Genomic DNA, 18,903 nt, shown 5'->3' on the forward strand with positions numbered 1-18,903 from the left:
AATTCTTCACCTTCACAAGCTCTGCTACATTCTTTTTCAGGGCACTGACTTCTTTGTGCATTTCTTCTTTCAAGTCCTGTACATTTTTCCCTCATTTCATTGTGTTGTCTAACTGAGTTTTCTTGTATCTCAATTAGTTTCCTTAGAATTGTTGCTTGAAATTTCTTGTCAGTCATTTTAAGGACTTCTTGTCCTATAGGATCTAGAGCTTGAGAGCTATTAGTTTTCTTTGGTGGAGTCATACTTTCTTGATTTTTTGTATTTCTGGTATCTTTCCTTTGGTGTTTAGTCATTCCAACATGGGGTATCACGGTCCATTCCTTCCACCCAGATGTCTGGCCTGGATCCTGATATGACTGCCAATTCTGGGCAGCAGGGACTGGCTGGGCTTGGGTCCCACGGCACCTGTCTGTTCTGGCATGGCTGACTCTGGGTGTGTGGGCCTGGTGGCTCTCAAGCCTTTCTCAGTTGTTGGAACTGGCTTGGGCTGGGGGTCCCATAGCACCTGCCTATTCCAGAATGGCTGACTCAGGGCATATGGGTCCAGTATTTCTCAGTCTTCTCTCGGTGGCATGGATTGGCCTGCGCTGGGGGTGCCATGGTGTCTGTGTATTGTGATGTGGCTGGCTTGGGATGTGTGGGCCTGGTGGCTATTGGTACTCTCTGGGCAATGGGGACTAGCTTGGGCTTGGGGTCCTGCAGTGCCTGCCTGTTCTGGCATGGCTGACTCAGGGTGTGTGGGCCGAGTGGCTCTCGGGCAATGCTAAGTGGCACGGACTGGCCTGAGCTGGGAGTCTTGCAACACCTACCTGTTCTGGCATGGATGACTTGGGGCATTTGTGCCCAGTGGCCCTCAGGCCTCTCTGGGCAACAGGGACTAGCCGGGGCTGGGGGTCCCATGGCATCTGCCTGTTCTGGCATTGCTAACTTGGGGTGCATGAGCCTGGCAGCTCTCAGGCCTCTCTGTGTGGGCTGGAGGTCCCACGGCTCCTGCCTGTTCCAGTGTGGCTGACTTGGGGCATGTGGGCCCAGCAGCTCTCGGGCCTGTCTGGGCAGTGGGGACTAGCCTGGGCTGGAGGTCCTGTGGCATGTGGCACCTTCCTGTTCTGGCGCAGCTCTCAGGCTTCCTGTTGTTGCTTTTTAATAGTTGTAAATTGGTTGATTTGTGGGAGAGAGTGATGCTAGGAACCGTCTATTCTGCCATCTTGACAAAAAGCCCATCATATCCTACTGATATTAATGACACACAAAACAATGGTATCCTGAGAGGGGATGCAGGCAGAGTGAGGATGATGTCTCACTCTTTTCCTTTCAAATTTTTAATAGAAACATACAACTATGTCTGTACATCTTTGTGTGGTACACTGTTGACTACTAATATTTGTGCACAATATGCCATGATCAAATGAGGATAGCTTTATTTATTTATTATTTATTTTGCTTCTTGATACTTTTGGAGAAGGACATGAGTTGAATTGTTATGGTTCTCATTTTCTGGTTTCTTCTTACCACAGCTTTGTATGGAGTTATACTGATTTTTGTCTTCCTTTCATTTTTGAGGTCCTAATATAATTCTTGTATATGGATAGACTAAGAGTTGAGGCTTTTGGCTGTCTTACAGGATTTCTAGTTAATAAGTGTCACCTTTTTATTTTTTAATATAATAAACTTTTTAAAATGGGGAGATAGGATTAGAGTATCTTTAGATTTTGTCATTCTTCTCTGCTTCTTTAGGACCTTAATTCCCTTCTTGTCTTTTACCATTATATTAGTCTGTTTCTGTGGCTTGTAGAAGAATACCGGAAACTGGGTAATCTATAAAGAAATGTAATTTATTTCTCATAGTTTTGGAAGCTGGGAAGTCCAAGGTCCAGGAAACATATCTGGTGAAAGCCTTTTTCTTCATGTTGACTCTCCACGGCAACTCAGGGTGTCACATGGCTAGAATGGGCAGAACAAGAGAGAGCTGCTAACCTGCTCACTTGTTCTCCTTTTAAAGCCATCAGAACCACTCCCAGTACTCCATGAATGGATCAATCCATTCACAATCTAATCACCACCTAAAGGATCCACCTTTCAATAACCATAATGGCTTTCCCATCCTCTTAACACTCTTATGGTGGGGAATAATTTTCCAATACATGAACTTTTGGGGGACACATTTGACCTGTAACAATCACCAAGTCTCCTAAGAGTACCTTTCATTGCTACTCATCCTTTTCTCTCCCAGAAGTGATGCCTTTTGAGTATCCATCTTAGGTTCTCCATACTTTCATTCTTTCCCTGTATTCAGTGCTCTGATTTACACTCAGATCTCGGGCCTTTTTCCTTAATGATTATCAAATTAGAGTGACTTACTCTTTTAAGGGTGATTCTGACTATGCTCCATCTTCTTGGACTTTCTGCTTCTCTGTCTTCTTTTCTGTGGTCTCTTCAGCCTCCTTCACTCCCTTCTCAGGCTTGAGCCATAAGCTGCAGAGATATCTCTGCTGGAACTTGATGTTTATTTGTCTACTTAGAGGAGATATGAAGTTCGTGGTATTCTCAGTGTCTTAGTTATGATGAATGTATTAGTTACATATGATGTTATGATCTTGATCTGTGGCATGGTTTTTTTAGAGGTTGTATAGAGAGATTTAGACTTAAGGAGCCACCATTATTATATAAAAGACATCTGGATACACAGTGTCAAATAATCCTGGACTTTATTTTAATTTTTTTCTTATATAACTTTATATAATCTCCAGTAATTTTAGTTCCTAATTACTTGTTTCTGTGTATCTTTTTAAGAAGGAGTCTTTTCTTCTGGACAAAACTTCTGAATTGGATTTGATATATGGATATTATCTCATCTGAGTTGGAATGAAACTTTAATAAGTTGATTAACAATGATCTTGTGCCATTCCCATTAAGTATGTGTCATGTAAATGTCCACCAGACATTAATTTTGGTAACTTACACAAAGCCCTAAGCTTCTTTCCTCACTCCAGTGCCTTCATGGATTTGAGAATTTAAAATATATGCTGATGAATTGAAAAATAAGTGGGGATTCTTATTCATGTAAACTTATGTTTTTGCTTTTAACAAGTGACTTGCTCTTTGCTGTCAGATAGCTATTTTTTTCACTTAGTTGTCCTAAAGTGATTATCCAGGAGAAGCCTCTGAAAATATAAAATGCTCTGGTAGAATCATGTGGAAGGTCTCAGTTCTCTAGAGTATGATTCCTCAGTGAATTTAATTTGAAACAAACAGCCTTGGGGACAAACAGTATTTTGTTGTTCATTGTTGATTAAGTGCCCGGTCATATCTTCCCTTACCTGGGAGAAGATTTCTCCTTGGATATTAATCGTACTGTCAAGATATGAAATAAAAACCATTATCTTCCTAGACATGTACCATATTAAAGCACTTATAGAATGCTTAAAAAATATCCAAAACAAAGTCCATTTCTTAGATTATCCTGCTTTATGCACTATTGACTAAAAATATTATAAATGGTTTATTCAATTAATTTGGTCAATAAACATAATAATGAAGTTTTAATTTGTTTGATTCTTTTTTTGTTTGTTTGTTTGTTTTTGTTTTTCTGACCGCTCTCAGCTAGTGAGCGAACCGGCCATCCCTATATAGGATCCGAATCCCCAGCGGGAGTGCTGCTGCGCTCCCAGTGCTGCACTCTCCTGAGTGAGCCACTGGGTCGGCCCTTGTTTGATTCTTTATACCCATTTTCAACAACAGCTTTCAGACTTAATGGTTCATTGATCATACCAACTGTTTATTTTTGAAGCCAACTCTGGATAATTTCATAATTCAAATTGTACAATGTTTGTGAAAGTTGGAGGAAATGATCATGCTTTGTGCAGGCAAAAAGAGGTATATCTCTGTGTGACAAAGCATTTACAGCTTCAGTGACTGTGTGTGCCCTTGTCTATTCCTTGCAGTTAAACTTGGATTGATATAGTTGCAATCCTGACTTATCTTTATGCAACTAAGCTATCATCTTCCAGGACCAAAGATAAAATTGCAGAAACTTGGACTGGGAACGAGTTACCAAAGAGGAAATAGAAAACCCAGGTGACATATTTTTAAAAATTCTTTATTGCTATTACAATAGGGCAAAATAGCCTAACTTTGGATAAATTATCATTCTTAAGTAGACTTTATCCTTTGTTCTCAAATATTTTACGTCAGAACCTCCAACAATAAGATAGCACATGCATTTTCTTCATTTTATAGAATATTATTAGAATAAGTACAATGACAACAATTTTTTTCAGATATTGTATTAGAGTTGTTTAAATACATACTGAACTAGAGAAAAATGCATACACAACATAACAATATAACAAGACACATATGAGAGTACTTCAAAAATTCAGTGGGAAATTAGAGTTAAAAGATAATACAAATCTTTTGATGAACCTTTTGAAATACCCTTGTACATGGTCTTCTCCATAACTTTTTTTAGATTGCTTTATATAATTTAGAAAATCCAACAATTATTTGTATCACTATACATTAAAGATAATAGCTAGGATTACTATAGCTCTTTACAAATTGCTACATTGTATATGGTTTTTTTATTTATTTTTTATTGTGGTGAAATATACATAACACATTGTTGTGCAAACATCATCACTACTCATCCCCAAAACTTTTTTATCATCCTGCGGTGAAACTCTGTACCCATTAAACAATAACCTCCCATTTCCCTAGCTCCCCCCCCAGCCTTTGGCAAACACTCTTGTACTTTCTGTCTCTATGAATATGACTGTTCTAGGTACCTCATAAAAGAGAGGCCATAAAATATTTGTCCTTTTGTGTCTGGATTATTTCATAACTTAGACTAATGTCTTCCAGTTTCGCCCATGCTGTAGCCCATGTGTCAGAATTCTATTTCTTTTTAAGGCTGAATAATTTCCCATTGTATGAATATACCACAATTTGTTTATCCATTCATCAGTTGTTGGACACTTGGATTGTTTTCACCTTTTTGCTGTTGTGAACATCAGTGTACAAATATTTGTTCAGGCCTCTGCTTTCTATTCTTTTGTGTATGCCTCAAATAACATTTTGATATGTTAATTAATAGCCTGTTATTACAAAATGTGGAAACTCATCTTCAGAGAAATTTAACTATTTGTTAGATTCATGAACCTGCACTTACACCTTCTTAGAAATGGCATTTTAGTGTCTGTGGAAATAGAAGTTATAAAATTTACTGGCTATGAGATCCACAGAATCTTGAAGAAAATGCCAATATTGTTCTCGACTGTGGGTTAGTTACATAAATATTTTCTCATTTTTACGGTCTTAAAAATAAAGTGACTACAGCTAGACACATCACATTATGCAGCCAGTTAACCCTCTAACTTATAAAAAGATCTTTCAGATTAAATTTAGTTTTAATGATAAATTTCAAAGAGGGGAATGAGGTATGAAGAAAGACAGACAATGAATTTCCATATAGTAATGTGAATGGTAAAGTACAGGACAGCCTCACCATTGTATACAGTAATGACCTAATCAATCTATCCCTCCCACAGGGAATGCTTCTTTGGATAATTAGAAAGGAGAGTGGATTTTGAGGAAACTCATGTAATACTAATTGCAAAGATGTGACACTAAATCTATACAGGGAAACAAATGAGTAATTTACCTACATTTAGGTTCTTGTGTAAATATAGATTCTGAGGCTCAAATTCCAAACCAGAATTTGGAAACTGAACTCTCAAAAACTACACTAATGCAGGCATCCCAGACCACCCTGCAAAACTGTAAAGCAAAACAAAACAAAACTGATGAAGACCATAAATAAGATAGGCAATCCACCCTTTCGAATCATTGCTTTTCTGTATTTGTCTCTAAGGTCTATTTAATCACATGCAAGTTTGAGGTAGCATTTTTCCTTTACTAGGAAGAAATTGACTTGGGAAAAAATGTGATATTTCCTTAAAATTCATTCTCTTTTAAAAAAATCTGATGAGCTGATTAGATACTTATTAGGACTTCCAATTTTTGCTGCATCCTTTCTAAGGTCATTGCTCAATTACTGAAAAAAGCTACTGTTTACATATGAAACAGTTTTTACTATAAAGAGAATTAAATAGAAATACATTTAGAAGCATATCATGCCCTGTCACTGTATGTTTTAAAAGACTCTGGATTAAAATATACAATTTCAGAATCTATAATTTTTGATATCTTAGGGATTAAATGTGTTTCCCAGTATTTTACACCTCTAATACCACATAAGTGCTTTATTTTTCTGTCTTATATTGTTGAGTTTGGTATAGTGTAGATCTACTCAATTTACCTTATTTTAATTATTATTGTGACATACTTACCACTGATTCACATTTTTTGAGCATTCCTTAACAATTTATTTGTTTTCATTGAATACATTAAGAAATCTGGAGAATTTCACAAATGTTTAAATCAGATACATTTCTTTTTTCATGCATACAATGCTGATAAAGTATAGAATTTGGTATTCTTGAGACAAATCAATAGTTTTCAATAGTTTAGGATAATAATAATGCCCTTAAAACATTTTAATAGTGAAATATTTATTGTGCCTTTACAATGCTATTTAGCAAGTGTTATAAATATTGAACAAGTAAGCAGGAAAGAATTTCCTACTGGAAGTTATCTCTTGAATGCTGAGACAGCTCCTATGAACTGTGAGTATTTATTTTCCATTATAAATGCAGATACAGCTTCATAACTTCAGTGAAGATATTTAATTTTTTCATGCAATAAATTATCAGAAGCCTCAAAGATTGCGCTCCCTTTTTAGTCAGCTGGTTTTTTCTACTGATATAGACAAAAGTTTAGAATCTGATTTTTTCTTTCTTTTTTTTAATGCAGTTTGAAGTCTTTATTTTATTTATTTATTTCTATTATGAATATTCATGAAATACAAAGCTAATTGTCACCCCTCGTGCCCATGATGTGAGGGCCAGATTCATACTGGCAGCATACCCCTTACCAGAAATTAGTTTTGTACCCCGTGTCCCCCACCCAATTATCCCCCAACCTCCCTCTCCCTCTCCCCTTCCTCCCCCACTCCACTCTGTAGCCCTGAGTATAAAGATTTTTAGAAGCAAGTGCTGATACTGATTCCGAGTTACCAATCCAGGCCACCTCCTAACCAACAGCTCAAGGAATCTGAAATTCTCTCCTAGCAACTTACTCAGGCCCCTCAACCAAACTGTTCACCTGTTTTAAAGCATATTTCATTTAGCTTATGGCCTTTGCTGATTTCTATAATCTTCTGACCTTCACAAATGTCTGTCAACAAATGTAGACACTGAAACAGAGCATATTTAAGATAATCTTGCCAATATGAAGTTATACATGTTACACATAAACATGGCCCTGGATCACATCTGAAAGCACCAACAGATAATTTATTTTACTCAAGTGGGAATGAATATCTTGTATTCAGCAAAAACTCAGATAGCCAGGAACAGATAGAATGATCAAAATAACTCATGTATTTATTACTTTTACAATCAAATAGCCTTTAGCTCATGCTAAAGCACATATGTTAATATAAAATTTTTTAATAATCATGTTGATTAATATAAGAATCGTCTACCAGCAAAAATCTTATGATGTCATTTAAGATGAAAGCATCAATGATAAGAATTCAGAGACTCATACATCTGGAAAGATCATAACATTTCCAATATATATAAGGTGAGGCATAATTTTTTCAAGATGACTGAGCTAAAATCAACTAATATTGCCAGATTTTTAGTAGAGAATTCTTTCTCCTACACCATGATTCTGCTTAAAATCGTCATTTTTGACATTTTGAATTGATCCATGATTATCCATAATCAATTCCAAACAAATTTGAAAAGTGGGGAAAATGTGTATACAGAGTGTGTCTACTTTGATTTACATTACTCATTTTTTTTCCCTCCAACAACCTAGGTTGCAATAAATGTCAATTCAGTTAGTGTGTGTGTGTGTGTGTGTGTGTGTGTGTGTGTGTGTGTGTGTGTGTGTATTTTCAAACAAAACTTTGCTTTCATTGGGCTTTCATGGCTGAGAAGAATTTAATGCATTTATCTCTAAGTTATTCTCTGATGAGCTTTGAAATTCAGTTTAGTTAAAGTTTAATAAACATTTGATACGAACTCCCAACCTGTTCTACAATTGCTGCAAATGAGTTATTTCTAGATTCTAGGAACTCATAATAAAGTTTCCCAGGAAGGCAAATATTTAAACATCTACCAATTATTTTATGCTCCATGTACTAGCTATTACTTTACATGATATATAAGTAGAGTCACAACACATGAGATTGTTTTCATGATAGATCTCAGAAGGCCAAAAAGCCTTTAAGAAAAAAAAGAAAAGAAAAGAAAAGAAAGAAATGATGCATAATGTCAAAAATGCAGTCTGTGTGAGAGATATCTTAGAAAAAGCAGCTTTCTTGATTTTGGGGAGATCATCTCAGCGACATATCCATGCACATGTATGTCCCAGTTAGAATACTAATGTCCCATCATTGTAGTTGAAACAAGGAATTGTGAAAATGAATAGGGCAATTGTGGGAGGAAATTCCAAACACTCATTTCCTAATGGGCTACTCCATGGAAGGACCTGTGGAAGAAATATTGTGGAGAAAAACATCATGTTTTTGATGTGGAGCTTGCAATCATCTCCAGTTTATTATCTGCCCTTTCCTTGGCAGTCTCTGACATCTGAGTTCAGCACGTTCAGAAGAACACATGGAAAATAGGAACAACGTAACTGAGTTTATCCTCCTGGGGCTCACACAGAACCCTGAGGGGCAAAAGGTTCTATTTGTCGTATTCTTGCTCATGTACATTGTGACAATAGTGGGCAACCTGCTCATCATGGTGATGATTGTGGCTCGCCAGTCCCTGGGTTCCCCCATGTACTTCCTCCTGGCTTATTTATCATTTATAGATACTGTCTATTCTACTTCCATTGCTCCCAAAATGATCATAGACTTGCTCTATGACAAAAAAGACCATTTCCTTCCAGGCTTGTATGACTCAAGTTTTTATAGACCACTTATTTGCTGGTGCCGAAGTCATTCTCCTGGTGATGATGGCCTATGACCGATACGTGGTCATCTGTAAACCTCTTCATTATTTGGTCATCATGAATCGGCGGGTCTGTGTTCTCATGCTGTTGGTGGCTTGGATGGGAGGAATTTTTCACTCACTAGTTCAATTTCTCTTTATTTATCAGCTCCCTTTCTGTGGCCCCAACGTCACTGGCAACTTTGTGTGTGATATGTATCCCTTCCTGAAACTCGCTTGCACCAATACCTACCTCATCAGAATTTCTATGATCGCCAATGGAGGGAGCATTTGCACTGTCATCTTCTTCATTCTCCTGGTTTCCTATGGGGTCATTTTACACTCCCTTAATACCCGTGGCTTGGAAGGGAAGCAGAAAGCCTTCTACACCTGTGCATCCCACATCACTGTGGTTATTTTATTTTTTGTCCCTTATATATTCCTGTATGCAAGGCCCAATTCCATCTTTCCCATTGATAAATACATGACTGTGGTTTTAACTTTCATAACTCCCATGTTGAATCATCTAATCTACACCCTGAGGAACGCAGAAATGAAAAACGCCATGAAGAGACTTTGGAGTAAAAAAGTGACCTTAATTGGAAGAGGTCTATATCTGTCATGCAGAACATGATATTCACTCTTTCACAGAAGCAAGGAATATTTTCACTACTAGTGGTTACATTTTTATCATTCCTTTTTGGTTATTTAGCCCATTTATTCTGAAACAGCAATATAAATTAACCTTTATCTAGGTGAAATATATTATACTCCTTAGAGACCAAGAGAATTGCATAGGTTGGATATGTTATATATGCAATTATAACGTGTTAAGATTCTTTGGTGGACAGTTTTTGGTTTTATTTCAAATCCTTGTTTGTGGGCTATGATACCTCCCTTGCACATAAAAATGTGACCTAATATAACTTGCTCCCTTTAGTTCAAGAGATTGATACTATAAATTTAAAAATTCAGATTGTTAAAAAATTGTTAATTTGACAGTAAAAAGCAATGTCTTGGTCAAATTAATTGATTTACAGTTTTATAGCATATTTTCATAGCTGTGGATAAAACCATGAGAAGTGAACTTTGTTGACTTTATGCTGTGATTGAGTGAAGATGTCCAGGTAGTATAAGGCTGATTTTGTGTATTCAGACCAATTTTTGGACAGAAAAGTGACTTAAACCCATTCTGTATATTTAGATCAATTGGCCTTCTCCAATAGTAGAAATATGTATTTAAGTCACTCATATTGCAGTAGAGCCCCAGATTCTGCCTACACTAAATTAAACTCTCTGGGAGCAATTTTCTTTTTTTCAACACAATGAATGTTAAACATTTTGGTAACAGTCTATTTTATTTTACACAATGAATGCCTTTCTGATTCTCTGTAAATTGTATCTTCTAAATGAGAATCCAGTGTGTCACACTTACATTGTTAATCAGAGATGTGTAATGAGTTTATGAATAAATGCAAAACTGGCTTTATGTGCAATGGTCAGGGAAATCATTTGAACTTTCACCAGACAGCATTTGAAATTCTGTGAACAAGAATTATTTGCACTCTTTTCAGTTGCCTACAACTTAGAGTTGTAAAATAGATCAAAGACAGTGAAAGGCATGAACTCCATAGAATCATATAACCTCACAGGATGTTCTATAGACAACACATAGACGGAAGACATCCAATAAACTTTATATCACGTTTCAAAGTCTTTCACAATATCCTGACAAAAGTTAGATATATTTAGCAGATAAATATCAAAAGAAGCACAGACGATTTTTAAATAAAATAAATTTATATAAAAGGAAAAGCATTTTCTCATTTATTTCTATTTATTTACAAAGGAATAAACCAGACTTTCTCCATCTATCAGAGTCCTGACAAAAAATAGCATACTCAAAATGAAAGATTAAAGAGTGTTTAACTGATTACTTATCAAGTTATGACTAGGGTTAAAGGAAACTAAGAAGGATGGTAAAGCACCTCAGGGCGAGTAACAGTAGGCAACTATTACCACAAGGAGGCCTGAGAGAAAGAAGGTGATTATAGGAACCCAGCCGGAACTGCAGGTGTAGGAAAGATCCACCCTCAAATGTACAGCCTTTGTACAAGGCACCCAGTCATTGACAAACCATAGAAGGGAACTAGGAAAAGAAATACCCGGATGTGCTGTTCTTCCCTCCTTGACCTCTAACATTCAGCTGGCGCCACCTGCTGGCCAGAGGTAAGGAAGCTGGTTGAAGCCCACCATGGAAGAAGACACCTAGGGGTGGAGACGAGTGAGCAGATCTGAAGGGGTGAAAGGAATATAGTCCACTTTCTAACACTTTATTTAATTTTTTTCCAAGTAAGATCATTTGCACTCCTTTTTGTAGTTAACTGGAAAAAAGAAAACATACAGGAAATAAGTAAAGGGTCTTGCCACGCATTTATTCACTTAATGTTTATGAAAATCTTAAAGAATCAGACCCTGAACCGAGTGCTGGGGAAAAAGAGATGAACGAAACAGATACAGGCTGCTATTCTGAATTCAATTTGCTTTTTAAAATAATTTCAAATATGGGTATGTTTTCCTTTAGTAGATGATCCTGACATGCCTCACAATTGGTGACAGCATAAATGTGGCAAGACACATTAGTTGCAAAACAGTAATCTAAGGATAAGGACTCTGGCCCAGGATTTAGGGGCTTGGCTTCTTATTTGGCCTTGGCAGACAATGTTCTGATTCCTTGACTTAGTTTTCCATGTCGTGAAGTGGGAATGCTGATGCCTTTTCCCCACTCTATAGGGGAATCATTAGATTAAATTTAAAGGGCTGAAATAAATGTATTTGAATACTCTGGAAGGTAATTATTTTTTAGCATTATCATCTTCAGTTAATTCCAGAATTGGCATGAGAAACAACTGCACTGGAGTACTGTAAACTACACTATCATAACAGGGGTTATAACTGTCCCTTAATGTACGTCTGAGAACAATATTTAAAAATTATGATAACCAGGAAGGATAGGTTGATAAAGAAACAAAATATTGTAATAAAAACATAAAAGTCAGATAATTACCCAACTAAATACTTAATTTATACAATTCCAAATACTCAGACTCTATACTAAGTTCATTTGTTATCAGATATCCAAATTCATAAGTTGTCAACTGTTTCATTTTTTCTCTTGACACAGTGATTTGTCATTAACTGGCCTTAAAAAATTAAAGATAAATTCTGTAAAAGTTCTTCTCTGATGTTCAGTTAAGTAACATGAAATAATTGGGTTGTTGGCAAGATCTGCTGATGATAGTGAAATACCCCCGAGGTCTAATTAGCCACAGCTAAGAAACTTCACAGAATTTGCCTGCAAACAGGATATGTGGTAGCCCTTGTGAGGCTCAGGAGAAAGGGGTTATCCAAACTTGCGATTTTTATGTCAACAAAGACTTGCTGTAGCTGGGCTAGTTGGCATTTTTAGTCTTACAATTTCTTTCTTTGTGAACTAACAGCTGGCTGGGGCCCTGGCCATGGAGCTATGTCAGACAAGTTGATAGGTGAGGTTTTTGTTTGTTTGTTTGTTTGTTTTAAAGGAAATCATGTAATGATAGAATCTCAGGATTAATGGAACTTAAAAATCATAGAATCATCCCTCATCTCAACCAATCTGAGGTTTAAGTCCCTTTATCAAGAAAGATAGAATCACCTATATTCCCATTAATTTAGAAGTAAAAATATTTTGGGATCTTTTTTTCCCACTGACATATATTTAAATTAAATAGGCTCATATTATACATTCAAATTTGCATCGAGTTTTCCCCACTTAATATTACAACATAAGATTTTTTCTGTAATATCGCACAAGTTTAAAAAAATCTCTGTTAAAAGCTATACTTTATTCCAAGAGAAACACCATATTTTACTTATCTGTTTCTCTCATTCTCCACAGCTTTTAATAATCGTGTTGAACATAATTGTATATAATGATTTTTCTCTTTTTAAAATATTTTTCTTTAGGATTTATTCCTGGAAAGATTACCATGAAGTCAAAGACAAAAGACAAAGACAAAGTATATTTTTCATAGGTATATCTAAATTGCTTTTATTAATTATGTTTTATTCTTACTTTATGCACAACATGCTCTTTTCAGATCTGTATGGGAGGTGACCTCAGAATAAGGAAGTTCAATAAAGCTGCTGTCCTTTGTTTTCATGTATGTATAATATTTTCATTTTGGATAATTAAAAAATAAAACCCTTTATCCTTTTACCTTTGAAATGAAAAAAAATATTTTGCCCAGAATATATATATTTTGTTATATTTTTGTTTTCTTTTTTTGTTGTTTCATTGGGAGACCTATGTCTCCAAATTGGGATGATTTTCCTGTTCTTATTAACAATGCGATATCCTTTAACCAAAAGTGAAGAATAATTGATTTTGTAGGAGGATGGGAGAAGGAGGCATAAGAATCTATATCGCAGAAACAAAAGAGTAGGGGTGATAATTCATCATTCATCTTGTGGATGGGTGAGTTAGGGCTGTGTGATAATAAAATGTGTGGGCAGGGATTACTAAAGGCATTTGACAGGGACATTTTTATGACTTTGCATAGACAAACATGTGCTAATACACAAGAATACTTCAAAAAGTTCATGGAAAAATTGAATTACAAGGTAATACAATATTCCCATGAACTTTTTGAAGAACTCTCATACGTAGGAACGGTCCAGTAAATATTTATTGAGTGAGTGAATGTGTAAGTAACAGGTACTTACTTAAGTCATTACTAGATTTTATATATGTTTGTGTTTGTGTATGTGTGTATATGTATGTATAATACTTTATCTTATCTAATAGTCTATTTCATTCTGTTCCCCACATTAAATTTCTATTTTTATGATTTTGAAAATAAGAGTTTCCTTTACTTGATAGATCTCCATGTACTGAAAAACCTGTCCAAGAGATTTTTATTCCAGTCTATTGAAGCTATAATTTTAGAGTGGTACTATGTTAAATCATATGTGGATCATAATTTTGAAGAATGAACAATATTAATTAGGCAATGTTATAATTATCTTAAAATTCAAATTATGCAGTAACATACTCTTTCCTAGAGGTAATTAATGTCTTATACTCATCCTATAAAATGTGCTAGAAACTATTAAACTGGAATATACTTCCTTTTAAAAGTTGATTTATGTTTTTCTTAAAGTAGAGAGCATGGATAAAGAGAGTGGGAGGAGAAGAGTAGTTGAATTCCTAGGTTTATGAGCTAGAAAGCACGTGTATTCTTATATATGGAGATGTAGAAAGTGTGGCAATTCACCAAACATTTATTCATCACCTAAGAGGTGCCAGACACTGAAGACACTATGCCAGCACTGAAAGAAGCACAGCAAAAAACCAAACATAAACAGCACGTGTGTTATGGTAGATGCCAGGGAGAGTATGTCTCCAGCCACTTACACATTCCCCAATTTGCCTGCTTACAATAGATATTTCTTGACTATGTCTTTTTTTCACAGTTAGAGGTGTGGGTTCAAATGTAAATTCTCCGGGAAGAGAGAATAACCCTCAACTATATGCAACAATTTACAGCTTACAAAATACATCTCAAAGGTAAATTTGTAAGCTCGTGGATACAGAGGAGGATTCCAAAGACTGGGGCACTTAGCACTTAGTGACTTAACAAAGTCACATGGAGTTGGAACCAGGAGAATCCAGATCTCACATACATAGCTCAGCATTTTCTCACTAAATTATATATTAACGGTTGCCCTGTAGATATTTTAGAGGTGACAGATAATAGGTATCTGAAGAGACTGGAAACATCACGGAGGAAGTGAAAAAGGATAATTGAAGCAATTACTGGAGTGAGACGTGCAAGGACGTGTTCTACAGTTGCACTCACTACTCTATCTTGGTACTGCAAAATCCCAGTTATAATCTTTTCATGACTGATTAGCTTTGGAATCCTCCTCTGTATCCACGAGCTTACAAATTGGCCCATTACCTGTGAGGATCATATTCTTCAAAACTGAGACACTCTTACTTCTCAGGAGGCTTCCCAGAGTCAAATACGTTCATGAACTAGTTGTAAAAGGCTATAACTCCAAATATTCCTACATCTAAGACATGTTATTTGCGAATACTAATTGTTATGGAGTGGGAAAGAATTTAAGTCCTTATTTTTTCAGGCTGAGGTACATTTATTTTTAATCCTTAATAATGGCAGCTATCCTGCAGTTTGATGTGACAAAATTTCAGTAACAGTCTGAAAAGATGAAGAGGCCACCAAACTATGTGACAGAAAAATTCTGTCCTAGTACTTGGTAGGTTGCTAAGATAAGTGGTATTGCCTTTTCTTCACCTGTGTTACCAGGCAGACGGATCATTGTGTGGTTGTTCTGTCACTGGAGAACAGAGATTCTTTGTGGAGCAAATCATTGAGTGGTAAATAACATGATTTTTGTGCTTGTGGAGCGTCAGCTTGGCCTGGGCACCAGTGAAGCTCTGCCCCTGGGAAAAAGCGGATCACAGTAGCAGTGGATGGGAACTCTCTGCTATGGAGATTCGCTCCTCAGTCAGCAGAGACACAGCCTCAAAGGGGTGGAATTGGAATGATGCAAGTCTGCACATTTTGAAATTCGGCGCCATTTGAAAATGGCACTCTGCCCTCTTTTAATCCAGGTCCATTACCTGAATGGTGTATATCTTCTTAATGATATTTCTTCTTCGACTTTTTTTTTTGTGACCGGTAAGGGGATCACAACCCTTGGCTCGGCGTCGCCCGCACCGCGCTCGTCCAGTGAGTGCACCGGCCACCCCATATGCGATCCGAACCTGTGGTCTCGGCACCAGCGCCGCTGGGCTCCCAGTGCCGCAGTCTCCTGAGTGAGCCACAATGGTCGGCCCAATGATGTTTCTTCTTCTATTTTTTTTTGTCTTTTTCGTGACCCGCACTCAGCCAGTGAGTGCACCGGCCAGTCCTATATAGGATCCGAACTCGCAGCGAGAGCATCGCTGTGCTCCCAGCGCCGCACTCTCCCGAGTGCGCCACAGCTCGGCCCAGTGATGTTTCTTCTAAAATGTGGTTTGGACAGTGTTCACAAATTAAGTTCAAAGCACAGCCAAATGACAGGCATAGTCCTGTGAAAGATTTTGTAAACAGCTTAGTTGGCTGCCTTCCTGGGCAACTTTTTGTATTTAGATAAAACTTAAGTTCCTTGCCAACCACAAGTGTTGTTTTCTATTTAGGTCCTTGGACACTTAGAAGATCTGTTCCAAAACTTTCTTTAAAATTATTTAGAAACTCAAGTCCTATCAAAATAACTCTCCATTGAATGATTGGGTGATTTTTCACCTGTGCAGGTCTTGACTTGCTTTGAAATTCTAATATGTCAGGGTTCCTAGATCTTCTGTAGAAGAAAGTTCACGGGAGTACATCTGGTTGGGGCCAGACCCTTGGTCACCCGAACGTGATTGTAGAGTTTACTTGAACAATCTCAGCCTTCTGCTTACTGCGATCATCAGGTAACCGGCTTTTGGAGATAACAGAGATGATCACGGAGATAACCAGATGGAGTTTTGGAGGTGGCTTTAAAAATTTGAGAATTAGGCTGGTTCCAACTCTTGGCTATTGTAAAGAGTGCTGCGATGAACATTGGGGAACAGGTATACCTTCGACTTGATGATTTCCATTCCTCTGGGTATATTCCCAACAGTGGGATAGCTGGGTCGTATGGCAGATCTATCTGCAATTGTTTGAGGAACCTCCAGCCCAAATGCCCATCATCAAATGAGTGGATACGGAAAATGTGGTACATCTACACAATGGAATACTACTCAGCTAAAAAACGAATGAAATACTGCCATTTGCAACAACATGGATGGACCTCGAGAGAATTATACTAAGTGAAACAAGTCAGGCACAGAAAGAGAAATACCACATGTTCTCACTTATTGGAGGGAGCTAAAAATTAATATATAAATTCACACACACACACACACACAAACCGGGGGGGGGGAAGAAGATATAACAACCACAATTATTTGAAGTTGATACAACAAGCAAAAGAAAGGACATTGTTGGGGGGGAGGGAGGGAGGGAGAAGGGAGGGAGGTTTTTGTGATGGGGAGCAATAATCAGCTACAATGTATATCGACAAAATAAAATTTAAAAAAAAATTTGAGAATTAAACATATTTCTATTTATTTGAGCTACTAATCTGAAATTATTGCAATAATCAAATCACCTAAATACATGCACAATTATATTATTTTTAAAGTGTGACAATAATTCGCTTGTTGGTTTTATCTGTGTGGACACATTGTGGATCTCAGGCTGAAGAGCCTTGAACTATCAACAATTTGTCCTTTAATTTACTTTAATGTCTTTTGGCAAGTAATGAGAAATTAAATTTCTACCTTTGGCCTCTATCCAGGTATTGAAGATTATCGAATAAAAGAGTGTGTTTATGTTTCTGAGATGTGCTCTTAGTAAGAGAACGAACAGCTTAGCAACAACAGCTGGTATGTCCAGGAAGGTTTTAGAGAGATTTTCTGTTTCTCTCTCTTTTGACTCTTTCTTTCTCTCTATCTGTGCATGTGTATTTCCATGTGTGATTGTGTGATATGTGTGTATATATACTATTTTGGGTATTCAAAAATTTGTGGAAGGATTTGTATTATCCTTTAATTCCATTTTTCCACAAACTTTTTGATGTACCCTCACATATATATGTATATATATATTATGTATTGTATTTCTGCTTTCCTATTGTAACAACTTCCTTTGATCTTTATTTTTCTACTAATCGCCTTTGAGAAAGAACTTATGTGGTATTCCTCTTTCTGTTTTAATTGGTGAATGATACTTCAAATTCTGATTTTATTTTCTAATGCAAGGATGAATCGGACTTTAAAAATATATTTCTCTATCTATATAATGATATACACACTTATCTGTGAGCAGGTCTGCACACAGGGGTGGTTGGTGATGTCAGTGCTGATGCTGAAGGTAATGCTGATGATTTGCTGAGCATGGGGTGGTGAAATCAAGAAAGGTTGTTTACGGACTAAGCCCATCCCTCAGGAAGCATTCCAAGAAAACATTAATTTTTGTATCTACACTGGTGTAAGTAATTTCCATCCAATAAAGGTGCTACTGCAGATAATCCTATTTCCACTCATCTCTCAGTGTGAATTAATACTTAGGAATGGTAATGGTCCTTTCAAAGCCCTTAATTTGAGATGTATGACATTGATGATACACGTGCTCAGGGGCCAATGAGTGCTTACTAAAAATGACGACCCCGGACACTGCAAACTGTTTGCTATCACCTTCTTATTATTTAAGACTTTATTAAAAAATTATTTAGATTCATAAGAAATTCAGGCACAAGAAACACAAATGAGTGGTAAAGTCAACTTCCTGGATTCAAATTCAGGCTCTGTCACTTACTAACTGCATAGCCTTAAGCAAATTAATTATTCTGCTTTTTTCTGAGCCAAAAAATGTGCCTTATCATAGCTAGATGTGAGGAGTAAATGAGAAAATATGTATAAACTACTAGTGAAATATCTGGTACATAGCAGGTGCTAACTAACAAATTAATGTTATCATTAGTTTGTTATGAATATCCATGTACTGACAATATATTTCTACATAGATATTACACTGACTTTAATTTAGCTTTATACAGAGACCAATAATACACTTATTGTTATGCCATCAATGAAATTCTATGACTGAATAGTTGAGTAAATACAAATTAAAATGAGATATTACTTTTCACCTTACCATTTGGTGAATATAATCAAGATTGATAATATTTAGTGTTAGTA

General features: G+C 36.5%; 1 pseudogene; it reads left to right on the forward strand.

Moving 5' to 3' along the window:
- Positions 1-8,678: 8,678 nt before the first annotated feature.
- Positions 8,679-9,702, forward strand: LOC134391589 (olfactory receptor 4A15-like; annotated as a pseudogene).
- Positions 9,703-18,903: the final 9,201 nt, after the last annotated feature.

The sequence above is a fragment of the Cynocephalus volans genome, chromosome 12 (assembly GCF_027409185.1).
Source record: "Cynocephalus volans isolate mCynVol1 chromosome 12, mCynVol1.pri, whole genome shotgun sequence".
Taxonomy (NCBI): Eukaryota; Metazoa; Chordata; class Mammalia; order Dermoptera; family Cynocephalidae; genus Cynocephalus; species Cynocephalus volans.